This window comes from Struthio camelus, chromosome 3 (assembly GCF_040807025.1).
Source record: "Struthio camelus isolate bStrCam1 chromosome 3, bStrCam1.hap1, whole genome shotgun sequence".
Taxonomy (NCBI): Eukaryota; Metazoa; Chordata; class Aves; order Struthioniformes; family Struthionidae; genus Struthio; species Struthio camelus.
The window spans coordinates 129,692,887-129,707,997 of record NC_090944.1 but is presented as its reverse complement, the minus strand read 5'-3'; the positions used below and the strand labels follow the sequence as shown (position 1 = coordinate 129,707,997).

Below are 15,111 nucleotides of genomic sequence, written 5' to 3'. Positions count from 1 at the left end.
GCTTTGTGGAAAAGAACGTCATTCTGCTAACGTTCGGTTTAGGATTTAGCCAAGCACTGGAGTCACCGTTAGCTGACTCTTTACCCTATAGGCAGGCATTAGTTGAATCAGGCTATGCCCAAGGAACGTTAATGTTTCCAAAGCAGGGGGTCAGACAGCAGTTTGAGAAAAAAGTTGAAATGCCTTCCTGTCTGAATGAAGGTGAAGGAAAGGAAAGATACAGATTGTAGCTGTTACAAAGATGGATTGGATTGTGAAAATAAGAAAGTCTTCCCACCACTAAATCCTCTTCCCTTGATACAATTTAAAAATGTTGTTGAATAACTGATCCTCAACCCAGAGTTTGTGGACATCTAATGACCTGTTAGGTAGAATGACAAAAGGAGGGCAACAATTTTGAGAGCGGATGTAAGGGTTGGGTACATTTATTTATGTGGAAGGCTTTCTTTTGTTTATTTTTCCCTATTTCTGTATGTTCTGCAGCTATATTGTCTGCATTTAGTGTTCATTTAAAAAGAAAAAAGAAAATAAAATGCTCCATTTTTTCAATTTATCTTACTCTTATCTTAGGTATGTTAGGGATAACAGGGTATTGGCAGATTCCTCAGGGTAGCAGTCCTTGTGGCATTGGTAATGAGAGATGTGCAGAAAGAGACTTTCAGCTGTGTCCCTCCAGGACATGTAAATAGTGTTTTTCCACCCTGCTGTACATGCCAGCTCAGACCTGTTTGCCAAAGGGGCTGTGTGGCAGAAGTGTGCTCTGATGGGCTCTGAGAGTGGGGGCAAAGGGCAGAATGGCTAAATCTCAAGGTTGACAGGAGGTAGGAGCAAAATGATGCAACGCTGTCTTGTGTACTAGAGGGTCATGAAAGATCACTGAGGCATCCAGTCAGTAAGGTTTTCTCCTTCCTGTTGTGTTGCCAAAATAGAAGAGCGGCTACTGGCTCCTCTAAAATCTAGGTTCTTAAAATTGTTGAAGCTAAACACGCTATATCTTCTCTTCCTATCTTCAATCAATGTGAGGTTTACTGAATATATTTCTCAACTCTCCAAACAAACAAAGGGCTCAGGTGACTTTTTTATATGTGAGAGGGGGATATAAAAAGACATCTTGACCGAAAAGATGCATAATTTCAAGGTGTTATTTTGTATTTGATGCTTCCTTAGCTTTAAAATGTCTGCTTCTTTCCAGTGCTTCTGGTCCTTTGGAAATGTCTAGCAGTCTCCAAGAACTGTATCACTTTCCCCACTCCAAGTTATGTATAACTGTGAACTTTATTTGAATCTGATTTTTATAGCTGAAAAAACTACTTTTTTGCTTTAACAGTTGAGGGAATACTTGGTAGATGTGGATGACAACTCAGTCACATTTCTGGGGCCTCCAAAATAGCGTCAGACAGCCACAGTCGTTTTCCTGTAGCTGTGAAAGTACTGCAGATACAAACAGAAACCCTGTTAATGTAGTGTTTTGCACACCAGCATAATTATAAGAATCATCTACTATGATTCATGATGTTAAACTGGTTACTGTATGGACTTAAGAAGGCCAAAACCTCTTGAACTTTTTCTGTTTAGTCTTTTTGCTAAGATCACAAATATTTTCAGCTTATTTCCTTATGCCACAGTGGATCTACAGGAACTTCATTGTCATACCTCCACAGTTTATCCACGTAAACATTAATGTAATTGAAGATGGATTTTAGCCCTAGTGCATTTGCTTCCTGGTCATTATATGGGGCATGGTAACCACTCCCAAAATGGAAGTGACACTTTGTAGGGGAGAGCAAAAAAGAGAAGTTGACTTCTTACTGGAGACCAATGTAACCTTTGCCAATTTGTTTCGTTTGTTATTCTCAAAATATAAAGATTTTTAATCCTAGCTTTAGACTTTGTCTCCCTGATATAACTGGATAGCTGCTTCTTGTCCCTGATAAGTACAGCAATGAAGTTTTTTTTTGTGTGTGGATATTTTCCATCTCTGCTGCCTTTTGCTCTGCAGGTTTCTTATGTCCATGAATCCTACTGCTGTTCTCTTAATCAAATCCATTGAATCTACAGACCATGTGATACTTTATGCATGTTATCACTGGCTCCTGGAAATTGAGTTCTGTAGGTCTAACAAATTATCTGCCCTTCATAAGCAACGTGCATAGCTTGCCTAGGTGGAATATATTCTGAATTTCCCTTTGGATGGACAATGTTTTCTTTACAAAAAAATCTCTTATTCTTAGCGCATTTCTAGGTCAGGAATGCTTAAAATATCTTCTGTCATTAAAACTTGGATTCAACAGTATAAAACAAAAATAGAGAAGCAAAAGAAAAATAAATGAAGCCTGCTGTATCCAGATGAAGCGTTGTTTTCCAAACATTTCCTGCTGTTTGTTATCATGTATTCTTCATGCTGTCCTTTGAAAGACTATATTGTTTAATTGCAGCAAAGTCCAACAATGGGTAGACCTTTTTAGTGGGAAAGGTGAGCATGGAAGGAGCAGAATATGCATACTGGTTAAGGGGGAGAAGTCTCAGAATGAGAAAGATAGCTCTCCTTTCTCTCTGAAGCAACTATCTGAAGTAAAAAGCAAGTGGTGACAAAAGCATACAGCTAATTTATGGCAGTAGTTTTTGTCTCAGTTGTCAGGTTCTGGTGGTTTCATGTACTTTTAAGCTGAAGCCGCTGCTAAAGAAAGTAGTCCCCATCCTCACTCACAGCCCCTAGTTTCTTGTCCCTGGAAACACGTTCACACCCAAAGCCAATTGATTGTTATTCAATTGATAAGTGAATTTTATTAGGGAACTGATCTGGCTGAAAATAGATCTGCTAAATACAATTACAAAAGGTTGTTTTTCAGATGGATCTGTTTTCATTTGTGCTGGCAGAGTGGAGGTTAGTGAGGAAAGAGTGAGTGACTGGTGGACTTCTGAAGAGGACTATTTAAGTTTACCAGACTATAGCTTCAAACTACTTGGGACCATCTGAGATGAGAGTTGAACATACTCCACTATTTCCAAGGTATGTCTTATTAATACCCTATTGGAAGCTTTCAGTCTTCAGACACTCTAATGCAGGAAAAGGGGGAAAATAATGAAGGCTCTTGAAGATTTTTGGGTGTTCTTCATAACCATATTATTATTATAATTAGTAATAAAAAATTCAGAGGAAATACTTAACCTTATTTTTCATTGCATAAGATCTCAGACTAGCAGAGGTCAGCCTGAGATCTGATATGGATGGGCAGATTATCCAATTACTGCCTAATGTGAGATTCTGAGGCCTTCATCTAAAGCATCTGGTACTGGCATCTGAGACAGTACTGAACTAGGCAGGCCTTGGGTCTGATCCGGTCCGTCTGTTAGTACCTTCTAGTCATCATGTAACTTACTTGGAAGAGGTAAGACATTTAGAGACAATTTTTTTTTTCCCTTGATATCCTTGCATTCGTATAGAAGGGTGTGCGACACTAACCTGAATAATCAATTGCCTTCAGACAAGAAAGGTTGTTTTTATTGGCTTGTGGATTTCTTTAAGTGGCGGCCTTGTAAAACTTTCCCTTTAAGATTTATTTCCCAGTCCTCATGAAGGAAAGACTGTGCGCTTTGTTTTGCGAAGGTATGGAAGTGTTATAAGGAGCTAAGCCTTGTTGTTATTTTATTCAAAATTTGTATTTCATCAGTGCCCAAAATATTCCTTAAAAATATTCAGAGATCCGATCTTGTATACAAAGATGGGCAGCGTGGAAAGAACTGCAGCGGACAAAAGGTCTGAAAAAGCGAGTTGCAAAATGGACTCATGTTGTTAGGCCTCAAGGAAACCTGAGGAAAATGGGGTTTTTGCAAATACTGTTCTATGCAGATTCAGATGAGCCCTCTGCTGAGCTGGCCTAGCTCACTAAGACTCTGGGTTGTGGGTTTTGTTTGTTTGTTTTCCTCACCTTTTTTTTTCCTCAGTTGCTTTCTTCCTGAATAGTGAATTGAATTGGCTCCTGGAGAAGACCAGATCACAAGTGCCTGCTCAAAGTAATCAACAGGAGTATTCGTCTAGGAATGGAGAGGGTAGGATAGAAGGGAGCAGAAGAAACTCTTCCCCTTCCAGTTTCTCATCCTAAAATTAGATGTCATGACTCTATGTGAAAGCTGAAGGGCAGTGGTGGCAGGGATCAGAGATGGCAGGTGACATTCCTGTGTTCCCCAGGGAACCCTTTGCAATGAAGTCAGTGGGAATTTTGCTACTGACCTCAGCTGGGGCCAAGTGTATGAGAAAGAAAAACGGAGGTTGAAAGAATAGGCAGAACAATCTGAAAGGTATAGGGAGAGCTGCAAAATAAATGAAGCAAGATAGGGAAGGAAGGATAGGCAATAATACAACAGTGAGAGGTATAGGAAATAAGTATGTGATGGGAGAGGACGCGAGAGGTCACCTGCACAGCTGAGTTGGAGTGAAATGTTTTATCTGTTTCTGATTCTTCTCCAGTTGAAACCATCTACCAAGCCCTACTATTGAAATGCCAAGATTATTAGCCCAGCAGATATTTTCTTTTAAATGGATGTGTATTCCTATGCCACATGAATAGTGCATTCCACTTTAGAACTTACTGTTTTCTGGTGAAGCCAAAAAGAAAATTACCTCATTACTGCCAGAAGATACTTTGTATTTGGAAAGGAGTTTGTTTGCTCATAGTATTTCCAACTTCTCTAAACCCCCAAACTGTGGAAACGTTCAGTGATGTTTTCTCTAATTACGTCAGCGGTCAACTATAGAGTGGGGATGGCTGAGTGTTTTAAGTAAATAGATTCTAATCGAAGGCAAAACCCTACTTCATCTTCTGGCTTTGCCAGAATCTGCTTTTTGTTCTAGTGTTCATAGCGTTGTAATTTTGTTGCTCTTAAAAAGATTATTGCATTAGAAAACAGGGAAGGTGTGTGTAATAGGTACAGAGTCTGCCCTTGTAGGCAGTTGTTTTCCTGAAAATAATCCTTTTTTTATTGCAGTGCCTGTGAAAACTGGAATCTGAGAAGATGGCATGTGTTGCTCTGCATCAGAATGACTCCTTGCAGGCAATGCAAATATCCGTGTGGCAAATCAAATTTGCATTCAGAACTTCATTTATAACTATTGTGGTTATTATGATTTCCTCTTTCTCTGCCTACATCCTCTTAATCTACTAAGTGTAAATTTTCAAACTTGACAGGTTGCATAAGCCAGAAAAGTAGGAAATAACTCCCAAAAGAACTGCTGCCAGATCTTTGAAGCACGTATTGAGCTATTGGATCCGAAACACAATGTGCAGGACCTGCTTTGCCAAGTTTTGAAAGTTACAGTATGTGGAGTGATGAGACTGCTGTGTAGTTATTTTCTGTAAAACAAAGGGGAAAGACAGAGAAATATGGAATGTTGTTTATTGCTTAACAGCACACATTCCACTTTTCAGTTGTTTATATTTTTAACTGTTGTTTCTTCTTTTTCAGAATTAGTAAGTCTTATTAAACGTTACAGTGAAAAGCAGAGAGTAAATCTACTCAGATTTCATACCTGCACTTTTTGCTATTTGGTCTATACCAGACTTTGAAAATCTGGATTGTAAACGAGATTGTTATGAGATCTTTTGCAGTCTGAGCTAGCAGTTGTGAACATAGTTCTGGAGCTGTGGTAGATGTGCAGATACATAGACGGCTTTTCAAGATCTGCAGTCTTTTTCTCAGGCACTTTTACATCTAGAAGAATTTGACCATTTATACTTGTTTCGCAGCAAGTATTTTTGTAAATGGTCTAATTATCAGATCAGACTCTTCTCCTGTAGCGGAAGCAGTCCTTCACTTATTTCATTAAATCAGGCCAAATGTGTATACACAGGTCCTGCTTGTGCATTTTCTGATGTTTGTGTGCAAGGTGATTATTGTCCAGTCTGACAAAACTTCATTCAGTCACTTTTTCATCTGACACCTCATTTTGGGCTGAGCTACATTTTAGCCTTGATAAAGCTACCCTGTCTTTCTTTAGGGGACGTATAGGAGGAGAAAAGCCAGTTACCCTGGCTGTTAAAATATTTGTGCCTTGTATTTGGTCTGAATTTATCTAGGCTGAGCAGCGAGCTCTTTGAATTCGTAATAAGTCTTTTCCAGCAAGATGTTCGGGAATATCTGCTTCATGTTGGCACTTGAAGACTCTGACCGCGTTATTTCTGAACCTTTCTCTTTGAAAACTAAGTAAATGAAATTTTTAATTTCTCCTAATAAGGTGTGAGTTTTTTTCACAGATTGCGTCTTACCTGTGCAGCTACGTAGCTCCCTCTCTGAAAGGCAGATCCAGTATTCTTTAATACCTAAGTCCTGTGGGAGGTTAGTGGCCCAGACAAATTAGAACATGAGTTTCCTGAATTTGAAGTTTGTGCCCCTAATTCCTTTCAAAAAGCTGTTCTGCCTGTCTTAACTCTTTGAGAATGAAGGTTTCATGTCAAACATGGTATTTGGCTACAGTTATATTGGACCTAAGCAAGGTGGAATTTGTAGTTAGACATATTATCTTTTATCAGACCAAATAATATATATCTGTGTTGTATGGGAAAAACAGAAAACGTTTGGGCATACAAGTCTGTCTACAGGTCACCTTCGGTCTGCATGTCTGAAACTTGTCAGCTTTTTCTGTGCAAACTGTGGCTTTTATGGCCTGCTTTAATATAACCCTTTTTGCTTTTAAGGATACAGATAAGCCCCTAGCAGGATATTCTGAAAAGCCTGGTAGATGAACCTCCTTATCGGATTTTAAATGATCTCTTTTGTTGGTTTAAGCGTCTATTCAAACAGTGGCCTTTTCCCTCCACACCTTAATTAAGTAATTTGCTGCATAGAATGTATTTTTTCTTTGTAAATTGTGTACATAAATAATCAGTGAACTGGGGATTTACTTACTTATTTATTTTAGAAAATTGAAAGCTTTCCTCCTTTCATCACTGACATATCAGCATGCAGTATTTTCTAATGTCATGTGCAACTAGGGATCAGATTTGTTGTTATTCATACTCAGCTTTTCTGTGTTAATCTACAGATGCTGTGAAGATAAAGTAAAATACTTTTACACTCACTTTAATGTCCATTTCATCTTGAAAAGGTGTTACAGAGTGTCGGATGCATAAATGGAAATCACATCCTAAGAACTTAATTTAAAATTATGATGACCAAAGCAAAGGCATTACATCAAATGCCTTTACATATGAGGTAATATAGTTGAAGCAATAATGCACAAAATGGCTAATCAGTAAGAGCTGGAGTATTTTCTCCCATTCTGTGGGAGCACGTGGTTGTGTCCTGAATATTTCTTAGTGGAGTTGCCTTTTATTCTCTTCTCCTTGGTAAGATTCTGCAACCTACCAGCTATATTTGTTTACCCAGTGGGATCCAGGGAGAGCTTTAAAAAGCCAGGGCTACTTATGAAGAGATCATATTTGCAGTACTTCCTAGGACTGCATTTTCCAGAAGGCTTCCCTGTTTCTGTGTGTTCTGATTTCACTGCTTGTAACAGCTTTGCAAACAAGATGCCTGAAGCTTGTGTCACTAACAAGTGCCGAAAGGAGCATTCCTTCTCTGGCGTGCCTAATGCACCCATGCAGCGTATAGAGCGATAGAGTGGTTGGGGACACCTCTGGCTAGTTGAGGGCATGCTGGTTGTCTTGTCCTCTGATCTCTCGGGTTAGCGTGTTTGGGAATTTCATTTGGCCATGCCCTCTGTCCCTTCGTTTCTTGGGGGTGCACTCTAGCTACTGAACCCGGACAACCAGTTATACAAAACAGCAGGTGAGAGAAGAGCAGTCAGTATTATGAATACTGCAGTCAATATTTTGAAGCCCATACCACACAGTATTAGACAGTTTATTGCTTATCCTTATGTATGATCTTTGCTGCCTTGTCCTCTGCCCTCTCCCCTAAGTTTTAAGACTTGTGTCTAGAACCTAAGGGATTTGTTTCTATAGCTGTGTATTTTTGCTGGCGCTTGATGTGACTTGATATAAATAATATGAACTTGAGTCAAGTGGTTAAATGTTAAAACAGCTTCCCACATGTGTTGGTTTATTGCCAGGGAAAGGTGAACGTTCAGCATAAATGCTATATTTAAACACTAGTCAGATATTTATTATTGTTGAATGAATGACCTGACAAGGATGTGGTTGAACTAAAAAGTACAGGTTATATTTTATGGAAGTGAAAAGCCTTATTAAATCTGAAGAACAGCTTTAATTAGTCTAACTGTTGGTAGGTGTGTTCCGTTTCTCAATGTATATCTGGTATACCTTTTTTGACAGCTTATAATTGGCAGCTTCCCATAGGAAATAACCATTATTGGTATTATAAAAGTACTTTGTATCTATCACGTTTGGGAAATGAAAGTTTTGGAAAGGTCAGAATAAAGTGTGCCCCCAATTATGCTAATAACTCATACCACAAATGATCCACTGGAAGGTTTAATAGCTTGGAAGTCCTCTTAGATTTTTCTTACTGTGGGAAAAAAAATTAATAATACATTTCGTCACTTTACAGAAATGTAAAAAGAAAATCTTCTCCTTTGCTTTTTAAGTTTATACATGAATTCTCTTAGTAATTTGAAGATCTTGAACTGTTTTGTTAAAAATAATCAATTTTAAGAACCTTTTAGTCCACCTTTTTCCATTTGAAGTTAATATCTTTTTTTAATGAATCCAGGATTGCAAAAAAACCTAAGTTTTGCCATTTGGAAATGCCTAAGCATTTTATTTGGAATTCAGCAGTATGGTTTAATACATTTAGGGTCTTTGCTAAAGAATGTGTTGAAGTTGTTTAAAATAATAAACTATATAAAAACCTGTTAAACATTATTAAAAAAAAAAAATAAAGGTGTTCCACTGTCAAATATCACTGCAAAGCTTCTGTTACTTCTGCACATAACTTGCAACCTGTGGCCTAATCAAAGGCGATAAGGCAATAGCCCACACATACCCAGGATGCAGATTGTACATAGATGGTGGTTAAAGATGGACTAGTTTGAATGTATAAGTTTTTTTCATCCTTTTCAGTTATGTATAGATACCAGAACTGAATTTTTACTGTCAGCTTGAAAACCCTAAGCAGCATATATTGCATCTTATTGGTGGCAGCTGTGAAGCTGAGCTGGCCTAGCATGCCATTTTGAACTTGATCACGTTTGTTAACGTGTGTCATAATTATACTGAATGTTTGGAAATGGAAGGATTTGACAGTTGTATCTCAGAAAAGAAGCTCTATGTAAAGGGAAATCTCTAGAAGCAATGTTTTGTGTTGTAAAAGATGTTCAATATTCATATGCAAAAATTATCTGATAATACTTCTGTGTGGCATTTTTATGATTTGGAGGTATTTCAGGAACACTAATTCATTTTCACAGCTTCCCTATGCTGATTCCCATTTATTGTATAGTGGGGAGAAAAGCTAGAAGACTGAGAAGCAGAGAAGAGGTAGAACCTAACTAGGAAATAGGGGGATACAAAAATCACCCTCTGGTAAAGACGTTCAAAAAGTTTTAAAAGCCAGAAGGTAGGACTTCCCTTTCTTAGCTGCAGCCAGATAAGGTAGGATAACCTGCATGGCTGCTGGAATCTTGCATTATTTTTGGCCGGTGCTGTGAAGGCCGTCACGTCTCTTGCTGATGGGTAGCCATATACAAACCTGGGCTAACAGAAACGTCAAGCTTTGAGGTGTTCTTTCTTTTGTCGCTTTGGAGAAGCCATGAAAAGAGGGATGCCTGTGCTGTGTATATGAACCACCGGAGACCAGATTTTATAAATGTCTGGATTCTTAATGAAAGGATCCATGTGCTGATATGATGCCATCTGGGGAGCCTTAAAGCTAGGGACAAGGAGGAATCAGATTGGGTAGGCACAAATTAGGGGTCTAGAGTACAGAGATTTCCCCGTCAAAGGCATTTCCTATGATAGCTAATACACAGTTCAGTGCATCCTGCAAGCCGTGCTGATTACTAATGAGCAATCTGGAGGTTTTACTCTCCCTTCCTGCCGAGTCCTAAGCCACTTTCAGTTTTGTTGCTGCTTCACAAGTAATCCTTGCAGCTCTTAGTACAAATCCTAGAGTGGATGTTTTGGAAGAATGTTGATGGGTTTTGGAAGAATGTTGATGGTCTTCCAGCCACTGGGGACAGCGGGAGGTAGGCATCTGAACATTGTCAATTATCCTATGCCCTTGTGATGCTGAGGTGATCCAGGCAGATAACTTTCATAGGGGAGGTAACTTTCAACTGCAGATTAAGTCTGCAGAAGTGTAGTCCACTCCGAGTTATAGTTAGCTGGACAGTAAACCCACATGGAGTTCATTTGGGCATTAATTTGAAATAGTCTACACTTGGTGTAGGATGATCAGAAGTTATTTGGCCCACCAGGCCAGGTTTATTTGATGCAGACCACAATGGATGGTTAATTGACCCCAGTAGTGTTGTGTGCAGGGGTCATCATCCCTACATGTTGATGATATAATTACTTTGAATTGCAATGCAGAGGTAGCTCTAAGTAATCTGCACTTGTTTTCAAAAGAAAGAATGAAGTGCACCCTGGAATCAAAGGATTTAGTTGTTGTCTCTGTAATTACCATACAACATGTTTTCACAGCAAATCTTTAGCCAAAGCCTACAGAATTTAAAAGCAAGCTTAAATTTGTATTTTGCTTTATTTCTGCCAAAACCAAATTTCCTTTGTTCCTTTGAGGGAAATTGAACATCTGCAGTTCACTTTAAAGACAGGAGTAACTAAACCATCCAGAATTTTTCAAAACGTCAGAACAGATCTTCAGATTGTAATTACCTAGAATTTATTTGATACTGCATTTTCTCGCTTTGCAACACGTAAGTGTCCACCAGACAGATTTTCTTTGAACCAGAAGGTCTGTTATGTGAAATAGCTTTTTCTTTTTGTAATTTTTAGGTTAAAACATTAGTAAGAGGCTAGATGGAATACTTTACTCCTGAGACTGATTATCCTAATATACCTGTGGTTACTGTGCGCATACTGAGTTGTCAAAGAACCCATTAAGAGGGCAGTCTGAAAGCTAACATTTGCAAATGTCCTCAAATTAAATTATAAATGTCTCTGGTAAACAAAATGTTTTCTCCACCATGTCAGTTCCCCTTAGATGCCTGGCTGTTATCAGGTATGCACGTTTTGTAATATATTTTGAAAAGGTAGAAAAAGCAATGAAATAAATAGTTCAGATGCACTCATCTCATTTCTTTAAGTGTAGAAATATTTTTAATTATACCTGTTAATGTTTAAAATATTCTCATTTTTTTCAGTGAAGTCTTTTCTATGAGCTTTATTTCAAAACAGAGATGCAAATGGTTTATTAGTCTTCGATGAGCTGGAAGTAATGAATATTGACGTTTATGGAAACTGAAAGAGAGCTGGTACAAATTTGCATACACTGATTTTGTGAGCTGCATTAAGAAAGCTGCTGGTTTCTGCTTTATTGAAGGTATTGTTTTGCTTCATGCAGCTATTAGGGTTATAGCAACACTACCTTCATAAAATGTCTGATGTAAGACCATTCCTTCATAACTATTTTTCAAAAAGCAGTAACAGCAAGGACCTTCTGATGCAAACATTAATGCACATATTACCTGCACTCTGGTGCAGTTGTTTACACTTATAAATAAAGAGCAAAATGTTAGTAGGCTGGAACCTGAATCTTGATTATTTCCTCCTGTAAATATTTCTGGTTTTCTTTTTTCCTTTTTTTTTTTTTTCTTTTCTTGTCTTTCATTGTCAATTGTGAAAGATGCTTAATATTGAGTGCTTAAGTCAGAAGGAACAGTTTTCAAAAAAAATTGCCATGTTTGGTTTGGTCCTGTATGTCATTATTATTACTACTTTTTTTTTTTTTTTTATGATCCAGTTATCATATGCTACTCTTAGTCTCTGCTTGCTATTTATACTTATGTTTCCAAGTAACTTTCATATGTTGCCCTTAGTCCCTGCTTGCTGGTTATACTTCAGTTTTCCTCATAGGCAAGCTATTCTCCTTCAGTGCATACACCTCACTTTTTTAGAGGTCACTGTTAACTCCAGTCAAGCCATTCCTTATCCTGTTTCTGTGTAGCTGGTTATTTTTATATGTATGGAATAAAGGAATATATATGTAAAGGAATAAAGGCAAATTTGTCAAACTTAACACTTATCGGAACAAGATTCAGTAAAGGATTCTGTTTTCTGAACATTATGTACAAACTGCATCCTACAATCACGAATATAAGAATCAAAAATTTTTCCCCCCCAAAATCCTAAATTTTAAATATCAGGCACATGAGTGAAGATAAAATTAGGGTTAGAAAGTATGTTTTTTTTTTTTTTAAAGTATACATAGTGTAATATGTGACAGTGTTTACAATTGGCCAGATGCAGAACTCCTTACTCAAGCATCATTTCATTGAACTTTCTAAATGGTCTGGATTTTTATTTCATAGCTATGAGAACAATTAGCTCCTATGTATTTTTTCTTACTGTCCTAATTATTTTTTTTCCTATGAAGCTTGCTAATACAGGTCTCGTTGCTGCTCCCACCGCCAGTGAGTCAGGTATGTCTCTTGATGGTACTTGTGCTTTTAGACCAATGGGGACAAAGTGATCCAGTTTTTCCTTCCTTCCAGGTACAATTATGGGTCTCAATATAATAAAAATAAAATGATTGAATATCTACAGAGGTTCATATGACATATTTTCCATTTATTTTAAGTTTGGAAGCTAAAATATCTTAATTGATAATCCCATAAGGTTTATTTTTCATGAGCTTTCTTTTCTCTCAGAGAGTTCTGTCTTTTCAGAGTATTGCTAGTTCTGTAAATTTAGCTATCAGATCCTTCTCTCAGTCGAGAAAAAAAAATCCAATGAGTTCAGTGGAGTAGGATCAGATTTAAGGGACAGAGCCTGAATGAATAGTCTTCAATGATTCTAATTCCTGGGCAACTTTCTAGCCAGGACGCTTTACAGGTGCTAAAACATTTCTATCAATTGAGTCTCCTCCCCTGGTGCAAAATCAAAGGAAGATCCTTATTTAGGGGTTTGCTCTACAGCTTGCTGAAATCAGCAGGAGTTTTTCCATTTGCGTTAATGGGCTTTAAGGGAGGAACAAACTAGATTTTTTTTTTTTTTTTTTAAAGAAATATCTCTCTCATATTTCATTTTATTCCATGCAATTGGCAAAACTGCTGATGGGGGCTTTTCAAGATGGGGACCTTTGACCAGGTGTTGCAGCTCCTGTGGCAGATTGTGTAGCCTGCACAACTTTTGATAATGGCAGTATTTTGGTTTTGTTTTGCAAGTAATACTTTTTTGTGGTGCTTAATTACCTCATATATATGTGTTCCTATAAGTGTATTTATTTCTGGTGCTGATCTGCTTTTGTTGCTATCCTGTAGTCCCTTTGAAATCCATGAATAGACAGGCCCAGTGGAGACAGCATTGATCTGAGAGGCAGGAGTAGGTCAGTTGTGTTCTGTGGCTGATGTTGAACTGCTCATATCACGCTTTTTTAATGCCACTTTTCCACGACAAAGATCTTCAAGGAAATATTTATCTCCACCTGTTAGTAGAGCAGCTAGCACAGTGAAGCCAGGATCTCTGCTGGTAGTGTGGGGTGCTTCTGCCTTATTGGTATTTGTTGTTGCAAGAACCATCCATTTGAAGTGCTTTCGCTCTCAGCTTTCCCTTTTGCATCCCAATTGCTTTAACGTTAAAAAAGAAACCACTAGGAAAACCGAGCATCCAAATGGTACTCTGTGATGATATACTGATCATAACAGTTATTCTTCTTATTTGTTAGCTGAACAATTAATTAGCATTTTAGGTAGATGAGAGTTGATGTACTTCCTGTAATTGTACTGAGCAGTTTCAAAAACTGACAAAATTGTATTTATTAGTCAGCAAGCTGATATTAAAAAAAATTTAAAAACAATCATTGGGAAAAGAAGAGGAGTGGGTCAAGGGTCAGTGCAAATTTTAACATGCCAAATTAATATTTCCATTTCTTTGAAGATCTGAAGAAATATTTTTGTCTCAAAATGTTATTTTGATTTTAGTACAGATGCAGCTGGTCCTCTTGCCTTTATTTGCTGCATATGGTATTACAAAGGTTTGTGTGGCGAGAAGCATATTTGTATGCTGAGTCTACCCTGAAACTGATTATTGCTGTGGTCAATAACTTTAAATTTAAACCAGCATTTCTGAATGTATTTTTATTCTTTGTCTCTTTACAGACAATTTTTATTGCTAGTGAAAAAGGTCTCATGGCATTTCAGTGTCAAGAGACTTTATGCATGTTGTTACCCAATTTCTTTTACTAGCTTAATAATCAGAAATAGAGCAAAGAGGTTTAAGAATATGATCCTAATCCTTCAGTACTTGATTTTACTTTCTTTGCTTCAATAAAATGAGTCATCCCAGCCTCTGAAACAGGGAATATTTCCAATGTGTCTTTAGATGTTCTTCTTGAATGTAAGTGCTTTATAAAAAGATATCCAACTGCACAAAACACTAAAAATTAAGGGGGAAGGTATGCCATACCCTTTGCTTAGGCTGAGACTTGTGAAGAGTGAGACTTCCTTGGCTTTCTCTGTATGTGCAGAAGAACAGAAAGAAATTCCTTCCTTGTGGCTTCTCTGGTGAGTCTTTATGCAAAAGTTGAGTAAAGACAAGGTTTTTACATGCAGCTAAACTAAGTGGATGATGTGGCCGCTTCTTTCCCTGTTCTGCTAAATGATACTGAGATCATATTCAGAGTGAAGAAGCAAATACCGTATTTGTGTGCTACTGAGGCAACAGATGAAAATCCTGATCCTTTTAACGAGAACGGGAACATTACTCTTCTAGTTTGGGATGATTCTAGATTTCACCGGCTGTGCCTGTTTTAAGTACATTGGCTGCGGAAGTTAAAACTAGTTTAATACTGGCTAATTCTAGGTTACCATTAGGCTAGTGCTAATGAAACTAGTCCGTGACCTTTTCATGGATGGTGTACTTTTCATCGTGAATGGATTTTTCTCTCTTGTTTTTACTGACCACATGCAATCCACGGCTGCTATGTAAATTGCTGTTCAGCCCTTTCTCAGTACAG

General features: G+C 37.8%; 1 protein-coding gene across 16 annotated transcripts in view; it reads left to right on the top strand.

Moving 5' to 3' along the window:
* Positions 1-15,111, top strand: part of PLCB4 (phospholipase C beta 4) — a 222,591-nt gene that overhangs the window by 24,712 nt on the left and 182,768 nt on the right. For 3 of the 16 annotated variants that reach the window (XM_068940296.1, XM_068940293.1, XM_068940294.1), the window contains exon 3: positions 2,878-3,010. The exons of the other annotated variants lie outside the window; for them this stretch is intronic. The gene's annotated coding sequence lies outside the window, so the exon portion shown is untranslated. The remainder of the gene's footprint in view (positions 1-2,877; positions 3,011-15,111) is intronic. 16 annotated transcript variants of the gene reach the window in all.